The sequence below is a fragment of the Vombatus ursinus genome, unplaced genomic scaffold (genome assembly GCF_900497805.2).
Source record: "Vombatus ursinus unplaced genomic scaffold, bare-nosed wombat genome assembly UNPS02015129.1, whole genome shotgun sequence".
Lineage (NCBI taxonomy): Eukaryota > Metazoa > Chordata > Mammalia > Diprotodontia > Vombatidae > Vombatus > Vombatus ursinus.
This window is the reverse complement of record NW_020954907.1, coordinates 4,595,658-4,604,857: the sequence shown is the minus strand read 5'-3', so window position 1 is coordinate 4,604,857 and position 9,200 is coordinate 4,595,658. Positions and strand designations below refer to the sequence as shown.

General features: G+C 42.8%; 1 protein-coding gene across 1 annotated transcript in view; it reads left to right on the top strand.

Annotated features, from left to right (window-relative positions):
- GRID1 (glutamate ionotropic receptor delta type subunit 1) overlaps positions 1–9,200 on the top strand; it is a 1,063,263-nt gene that overhangs the window by 54,858 nt on the left and 999,205 nt on the right. The window lies entirely within an intron of this gene.

Sequence of the window (9,200 nt, the reverse complement as noted above, 5' to 3'; positions counted from 1 at the left end):
TCTTTCTCTTTCTTTCTTTCTCTCTTTTTCTTTCTTTCTCTTTTTTTCTTTCTTTCTTTCTTTTTCTCTCTTTCCTTATTTCTTTCTCTCTCTCTTTCTTCCTTCCTTCCTTCCTTCTTTCTTTCTTTTTTCTTTCTTTCTTCATTCCTTCTTTTCTTTCTTTCTTTCTCTCTCACTTTTCTTTCTTTCTTTCTTTCTTTCTTTCTTTCTTTCTTTCTTTCTTTCTTTCTCTCTCTCTCTCTTTCTTTCTTTCTTTCTTGTGATTGGGATTAAGTGACTTGCCCAGAGTCAGACACCTAGTGAGTGTTATGTGTCTGAGGCCAGAATTGACCTCAGGTCTCCAGGGCTGGGGCTCTATGCACCGTGCCATCTAGCTGTCACAGGGCCTTTTCTTAAGCTCCGTCACTGGCTGAAAACATCTGATAAAGGAGTCTCAGTTAATGGATGTTTGTTGCCTCTATGTAGGGGAAAGAAGGCTGGGTAGGAATGGAGAATGGCCCCTGGCCCTGCCATTTGCCAGCTTTGTAAGCCGAAGTCACCTGTAAAATGAGGAAGATGGATGAAATTGGGGCTGGTCCCTGCCAGTGGCAGCCTTTGGCAGTCCTTTAATTTCTAATGGTGGAAGAGCAAGGCAGGTTGGAGGGGGGAGGGGCATTTGGAGTCTTCTTGACCTTCCTCAGATCATGCCAGGGAGGTGAATATCTTCTCTTCTACCACTGGAATGGTCCTGTCTGGGGTTCTTCAATCAATCATTCAACCAGCTGGCCAATGATCACTTATTAAGGACCTAATTATATTTCTAGGCAGTCACTAGGTGCTTGGATATAAAGACAGATAAGTCACTACTCTCAAGGGGTTTACAGTCTATTTGGAGAAACATATAGATACATACATATATACATAAATTTGTTGTTGTTTAATTGTTTAGTCATGTCTTTTTCTTTGTGACCCATTTTGGGGTTTTCTTGGCAGGGATATTGGCGTAGTTTGCCATTTTCTCCTCCAGCTCATTTTACAGATGAGGAAACTGAGGCAAACAGGGTTAAGTGACTTGCCCAGGGTCACATAGCTAGTGACCTGGCCTATATGAGGCCAGATTTGAATTCAGAGAGATGAGTCTTCTTGACTCCAGGCCTGGCACTCTGTCTGCTGTGCCACCTAGCTGCATCTGTCCGTCTATCTATACATACACATACATACATATATGCACACATATAAATGCATTATCTTGCATTACATATATATCATTTTTTATATATACATATATTTATGATGTAAGGTAGTGTGTGTGGGGTATGTGTGTGTGTGTGTGTGTGTGTGTGTGTAGATGCTAACAGCTTGGGAAGGATCAAGAAAGGCCTCATGTAGTTGGGGGTGTCTGAATTGAGTGGCAGTGGAGAGGCAGGGTACTGAAGTTATTGGAAATAAGTTGGGCAAAGGTTTGCAGTTGGGAGACTACTTCGTGTGTGAGGAATCTCAAGAATCAGTCCACCAACAAGCTATTAAGTGCCTACTATGCACCAGATACATAAGGTCAATTTGTCTGGGTTGGAGAATGCTTGAAAGGGAGTAATTTACTATGAATCTACTCTAATAAAGGCTACTATTGACTTGAATTCAGCCTAGTGGATCCTACATGGCAGAACATCCCAGGTGGTGTGTGTGTGTGTGTGTGTGATCCAGGACAGGGAGAGAGAGCAATAGAAGAGTCCCTGGGCAAAACCTTCGCTTTTTTTGTGAGGCGATGGGGTGAAGTGACTTGCCCAGGGTCACATAGCTAGTAAGTGTCAAGTGCCTGAGGCCAGATTTGAACTAGCTCTTCCTGAATCCAGGGCCAATGCTCTATCCACTGTGCCATCCAGCTGCCCCAAAACCTTCCCTTTTTGTCCATGATAGAGTTGGGCATATTGTCACTGTGAAACTCTATACCCTTCTCCCCTTTCCCCCAATGCAAGTAGACACTTGTCTTTGTTTCTAATGAGGTTTCTTCTCTATTAAGTGACCAGCTCCCCTCCAATCAATCAATCAATCAATCAACCAATCAATCCAAAGGGCCATCACCAGTCTTCTTGATTTTTGTCCTGCCATTGGACTCCATGAATCTGGAGGAGAGAGTGAGGCTGATGATTTTATGCAGCCCTCCTTTATTTAAACCCAATTCATGCCCAGGTAGAGACATCACGCTGGTGATGTCTTTGGTCCTCTTCCAGAACAAAGGATGAACAACAATTAATCAATCAATCAGTCAATCAATCCAAGAAGCATTTATTCAGGAATCCTGTGTGCCTGGCACTATGCTGTGATGTATGTATGTATGCATCTCCACCCATAGATAGTGGTTTCTTACTATCTGAAGCTAAGTATTCATCCTGTCTGATCGAATCACCATTGGACTGAGATCTCGGAAAATAGAAATCTCACCAAATGGGGTCCCCTGACAGTCTACTGATAAGCAGCAGGTCGCTGGCCTCCTTCTCTGTCCTGAGCCTCATTCCACCCGTCTGATCCTTCACAGGTTCAAATATCAAACTAGGTGATGAATTTGGGGCTGCCAGGGATTATTGGCTCTCTAATCTCATTAACCCCTCCAATCTTGGTGGCTATCACCAAGGGTCCTAGTCCATCGGAGTCCAGCCTTCTTCCAATTCTGCACCCAAGTCAACCTGGATTCTCATATATCTTCATATGTCACAAGATTGGGGCATGGTAGATGAAAAAGCTGGCTGGAAGACCTCGATTGGGATCTTGGTCAAGTCAGTTCACCTCTAAAGGTGCCGAGGCAGCTTTCAGAGACTCTAAGCTTAAACAAAGGTGCTGACCTGCCATGGTGGAGGGAGTTTCCTCCCCTGGGAATTCCCTGTGTCAGTGAAAGCACAGTTCATCTCATCCAAGGGCCAGATCACACTAGTGCCACACGTTGGTGGGGGCCGTTGTTGGCTGCTGTATCTCACGCACCTTGAGCCCCCATCCCAAAGTGAAATGGAGACCTCCAACATCACCGAGTTATCACTATGTTCACAGAAACTTACGCAAACAGCATCATTGATTCAGGAAAACCATTTAATTGGATTAGAAAAGGAAGTGACAAAAGAATTAGACCATTCCCTATATAAGTACAGTTATAGCACAGTCTGCAGAGATCTTCCCTCCCCTTGGGCTTCCTACATGCACATGTATGTAGGGGAAATCTGTGCTAGGTCTGGGTAGCTTTTAGTCCTGAGGATCATAAGGTCACAGATTTAATGCTAGAAGAGACCACAGAGGTCATTTAGTCCAATGCCCACATTTTACAGATGAGGAAACTGAGGCAAGGAGCAGTGAAGTTACTTGGCTGAGGTAACACATCCCATATGTGTGGGAGGTCTTTGTAATTCCAAGTCCAGCATTCTAGTAGCCGCTTTACCATCTGAAGCTCTTGGGCCTCTATACGTCCATCCCTGGCAGACCCAGCAACTTCCAAAGTCAGCTAGCTCAGCTGGAAGCCCATGCTAATTGAATCAGCCCTTGGCTCCATTTCCTGTCAGCTCCATGACTTGATACTGGCTTCCACTCCTAATTCCTCTTGTCTGCTCGTTGTGAGTGCGTGGCCTTGCTTCCAGATTAGCATCCCTCGGCTATCGTAGGTCTCAGCCTTCTACTATTAGGCCTGTATTGGGGGCTTGGGGCATCATGGGAAATGTAGTTCTTCATTGGGTGGGTATACCCTTGCTGCATTGTACACAGGAAAGTATTGGCTTTTCCTGCTCTGACCTATATGGTTCACACACACACATGCGTATGTACACATACATGCATATACACATACATGCATATGCACAGTAAAAAAAGTGCGTGGAGAGAAAGAAAATTAATAATTTCTGCAGTGAATATTAGAATATTGGAGCATGAATTAAGCTGCCTAGTTTGACTCTCAAGTTTCACAAAATATTCCAGTCTGGGAAGTTCCTCTGACCCTCTCATGTCACCTGGTATCAGGACAAGAACTCTGTTGTCTTAGGCCCTTAGACACAGATTCTAGTTGGTCTGCTCCTTCTTGGAATCTCACTTCCTTAACGTAGGATTCTTCACACTGACTTTTGCCATGTCCAACTTGGGACGCTGTAGGTTTATCTTACCGTAACTTCTGAAAATATATCTCATCCTTTAGCCATTTGGAAATGGCCATCAAGATAATCTCCTGGAAAAATAATAACAACAACATTATAAAAATGAACATATGAATAAATATGCTTTGTGCTTTGACAGACTTAAGAGCTCTGATCAACACGACAGGCAATCTTGATTCCACCGGACTGATGATGAAGAATGTTACCCGTCTCCAGAAGGGATGGACTCAATACGCAGAATTAGACATGGCCAATGTGGGGATTTGTTTTGCTTATCTACATATATTCATTATGAGGGCTCTCCCTCCCCCAGTGGGGGTGATAGGGTGGGAAATAGAGAAAATAAGTGTTTACTAAATGAACAAAATTTAATAAAAAAAATTTGTCTAGACCCTCATGCTCTCACTGTACCCACATGTGGGACCACTACAATGTGGCAAAAATGGTCAACTCCCGCAAGCTAGTATAACCCACCACTAATTTTACCCTTCAAAGTCACAAAAAGAACGTGTTCTTTCTCAGGCCCTAGTGTAGAGGACTGGGAAACTCCATCAGGTCAGAAAGTAGATTTTGAATTTCTTTCAGAAATACAAGTTCACCCATCTTTTTAATACCATCAGTCTACCGGCATTGTTATGTGGAAATGAGTCATGGAGCATGACAGTCTCTGAAGAATTAAAACAGTATCACTCAGAGGGCAATGGAGAGGGGCATGGTGGGAATGAGTGGGTTTTGACACATAATAAGTCAGGAACTACAAGAAAAACTAGAGTAAGGATTTAATCAAAGAAAGGTAGGATCAAAAAGTCAGATGGGCTGGTCATGTGACAAGATGGAGGGATGACTAGTGGACCTGTCTTTGGGCTCCACTGTTTCATCTAGATGTCAAGGGAAATCCAGGAAGAACTCAAGCATGATGGTTGGGCCTCTTGAGGCAAACTTATGAAAGGACGTTCACAAAAGCCTTCCAAAATGGATAGGCCTGGATGGGATGCAATCAGCATCTTGGGAGGGAAATTCCATATTGGGAAGATCATGGATCCACTGGAGTATTTGGATAATGACAATGTCGCACAGTTCTCCAGCCCTTCACAAAGCATAAGTCTCCTAATCACCCTATAAATTTGATAATACAAGTATTATTATCTCTTGTTATAAATGAGGAAACTGAGGTTCAGAGGGCAGTGACAGCTTTGGATCAATGAGGCTGAATCTTATATAGGAGGAGTCACGTATTCCTTTCTCAATCCTGGAGCCTGTGTGGCACTTGAGGGATGCAATTTTAAGCAACGTAATCAACTAGCTAGTCAATCAATTAATCAATCAGTCAAGAAGCATTTATAAACTCTTACAATATTTTAGACACTTAACTGCCAAGGGCAAGATTCGGCATCGATTCTTTATGTTAGAACAGGAAGATCTCTGGGCCCAGAGTCAGGAAAGACCTGGATTCAAATCCTGGCTTGGACCCTCACTAGCTCTTTGGGATCCCTGAGGCTATCATCCTGTCCCCAGTCCTGCCCCTAAAGCAGTTAGGATGAACAATGCATCTCTCATGTATTTAAGGATTGCCTCCAGAGAAGGAGATCCATGATGGAGAGCAAACTGGACTTGGAGTTATCACAGATCTGGGTTTGAATAGCACCTTAGACACTTACTCACTGTATGAACGTGGACAAGCTGATTAACCTATGTCTGTTTTCAGCTTCCTCATCTGTAAAATGGGGGCAATCATACTGGTGTCACCTCTTCACAGGGCTGTGGTGAGGATCAGATAACAGCTTGGTTGTAAAATGCTTTTCCAAAGCTTTCTAAACTTAAGAAAAAAAATCCAGCTATGTGAATGCATTATTCTAATTCATGATTTTGCAATGATTAAAAAAACCTCCAGATATTGGTTTTTCTTTCCATTAGTGCCGTGGTAGTGGGCTGCAAAGCCTACTGTGTTTTTATAATCGGATTTAAATTGTTTTAATTATATAGCACATATTCTCCCAGTAACATACTATCCACCAGAGTTAATGAGCTTTGAAATCGTCCTTTGTTCCTTACACTGTAGCTACAGATTTTTTCCTATATTCCAATGATTTATCTTAGATATAGAAATTCAGCAAATCAGCCGATGACTCACGGGGAGGTGCCGAGCTGTCAGGATGACAATGGCAAATAAGCCTTGTTGGTACAAAGCCCCAACACTGAATTCTTCTCTTTAATCCAGCGCGTCTCACCGCCCCTACTACAAGGTTTTAAGAAGCACAATGAGCATACAGCAACACTCTGCATTGTTCTGACTTGCAAAGGCCATCTGTTTAGGAAGGGGAAACTGCCCTGGGAAGAACTTTTCTGTGGCTTAAGCAACCTTTTGGAAAACACCTTGATTGACCCCTGTGTGAGCATTTCACAAAAGAGAAATGCCCTAACATTCATTCATTTATTCAACAAATATTGACTGAGTACCTACTACTCCCAAGGCTCTGTGGATGATATATGAAGACAGAACTGTAATAGATCTTGTCACCAAGAAGCATGTAGTTTCCAGAGAAACAATCATCTTCACTTTTTTGTGTTTTAAGGCTTTTAAAAAAACACCCAATATTTTTATAAATTTAATTTAATTGGGTATATAAAAATACCCAATATTTGTTTAAAAATTTCCCAATATTCGGTATCATTTCCCCAACCTCCCAGCAAAACCCTCTCTTGTCACAAAGAAAAATAGTGAAAGAAAACCCAATGAAACTTAATCCAGTGATGATGTCCAAAAACAAGTACATTATTCAGCACCTGTCGTCCGAACTTCTTTAGTGAAAGGAAGGGGTGTTTCAATATCTGTCCTCTAAACCCAACATTGTTCATTGCCTTTCATAGCTGGCATTTTTATAGAATATGAATGCTGTCTGTAAGATGCTTTACATGGTTATCTCATTTTATCCTCACAGCAATTCTACGAGGCAAGTGCTATTATTGCCTCCGTTTTACAGATGAGGAAATTGAGGCAGGTGGAGGTTAAGTGACTTGCCCGGGGTCACACAGCTATTAAGTGTCTAAGGCTGGATTTGAACTCAGACGTTCCTGAATACCGGCCCAGGGCTCTATCCTCTGTGCCGATTTTCTGCCTGAATTGAGCCGCATTTTAGTGTTGATTTTATTTACATCATTTTAGTCATGGGGCATACTGTTCCACTATCTTTGCTCTGCATCAGGTCACACAAGTCTTCCCAAGCTGCCATGAAATTCCTCATCTTCATGTTACAGTCATCCTATCATTTGTTCAGCCCACATCAGTTACTTTGGAACAAAACCTTAGAAAGTGTTGACTCAGGAAGGCCCAGGGGAAGAAGGCTGAACTTAAGAGTCAGGAGACCTGGGTTTGAGTCTTCTGCATGAATCGGAATCTTCCTTAACCTTCAGGGTTGAGCCCTACCTTTTCAGGTGGCCCTGAGCCAAGTGCCTTCCTTTCTTGCTTCTGTATGAATCCTGAATGCGTGGAAGCCTCCATTTCATTTATCCCTTACTTAAAGTCTTAGCTCAGGAAGCTTTGATGTATCCCCCGCCCCCTATCTACTCATGCTCTCCCTCTCCAGATGACCTTGGATTTTAAATGAGTTATGTATATATTTATATGTGTACATATTATCTTCTCTGATAGGATATAAGCTCCCTGAGGACAGGAACTGGTTCGCTTTTGTCCTTGTATACCCAGCGCTTAGAACAACAGTGCTTGACACACAGGAGGTGCTTAATAAAAGCTTCTCGATGAATGGTTAGTAGCATTTATGTACAGCCTGGTATTGTGACTTACCTAGATCAAATTATTGAATTTTGTGACTCCATAGACCAAGGATTCTTAGCCTGGAGTGCATGTACCTCCTCAAAGGGTCAGTGGGTAGATTTCAGGGGGTCCATGAACATGGAGAAGAGACAAAGTTACTCCTTTGTTTATGTTAACTTCTAATTGAAATTCTGCATATTCTTCAATCATTTACAAAATATAGTTCTGAGGAGTCCACTCATAGGTTTCACTAAGCTGCTGCTGCCACAAAAATGTTAGGACTAGATCATAGGTCACGGCTGCTCCAGGGCAGGGAATGTTCCTTCTCCTTTTCTGTCTCTTGCTTTACCTATTAAACCATGCATGGGGCTGAGCTCATTGTCCGATCTCATCGAAGAGTGAGAGTAGTTTGGGTGATGGTGGAATAGGGAAGGGAATAAGCATTGATTAAGCACCTAGTATGTTCTAGGCACTGGCAGCTAGCTGGTGCAGTGTATAGAATGTTGGGCCTGGAATCAGGAAAACCTGAGTTCAAATCTAGCTTCAGCCACTCACTAACTGTGTAACCCTGGGCAAGTCACTTAACTGCTGTCTGCCTCAGTTTCTTCATCTGTAAAATGGGGATGATAATAGGACCAATCCCCCAGGGTTCTTGTGAGGATTAAGTAGGGAAATATTTGTGAAAAGGCTTAGTGCAGTACTTGGCACATAGGAGGCACTTAATAATTTCTTATTCTTTCCCTCCCCAATGTGCTAAATGCTTTACAAATATCTCATTTAATATTCACAACAACCCTGTGGGTAGGTGTTATTACGAACCCTATTTTCCTTCGAGGAAACTGAGGCAGACAAAGGTTAAATGACTTGCCCAGAGTCTCACAACTAGTAAGTGTCTGAGGCTGGATTTGAACTCAGGTCTTTCTGACTGCAGACCCATTGCTCTATCCACTGTGTCACCTAGAGCTGCAGGATATTTCCAAGTATTGGATCAGAATTTCTCAGATGCACAAGCTGCCACTTGTTTATGTGAATATGTGTCATTGTGATTACCTCAAGGACCCTGAAGCTGTACTGGACTGGGGTGGGGTCTTCCAGAGGTGATGGGTCTGAGACAATCCCATTATAGGATGTTGATGTTTGAGGTCTAGCTCTGACTTGATGGGGAATGAGTTGGAGTTTTTTCTACTTTTCCCTTCTCTCTTCTTTTTCCTCATCCTTTCCTTCTTCCCCTTCCTCTTCCTCCTCTTTGTCTTTCCCCTCTCTACCATTGTAGGCTGTTCCCCCCCCCCCGAAGTGTGCCCCTCCCATTGGCTCTGCACTGA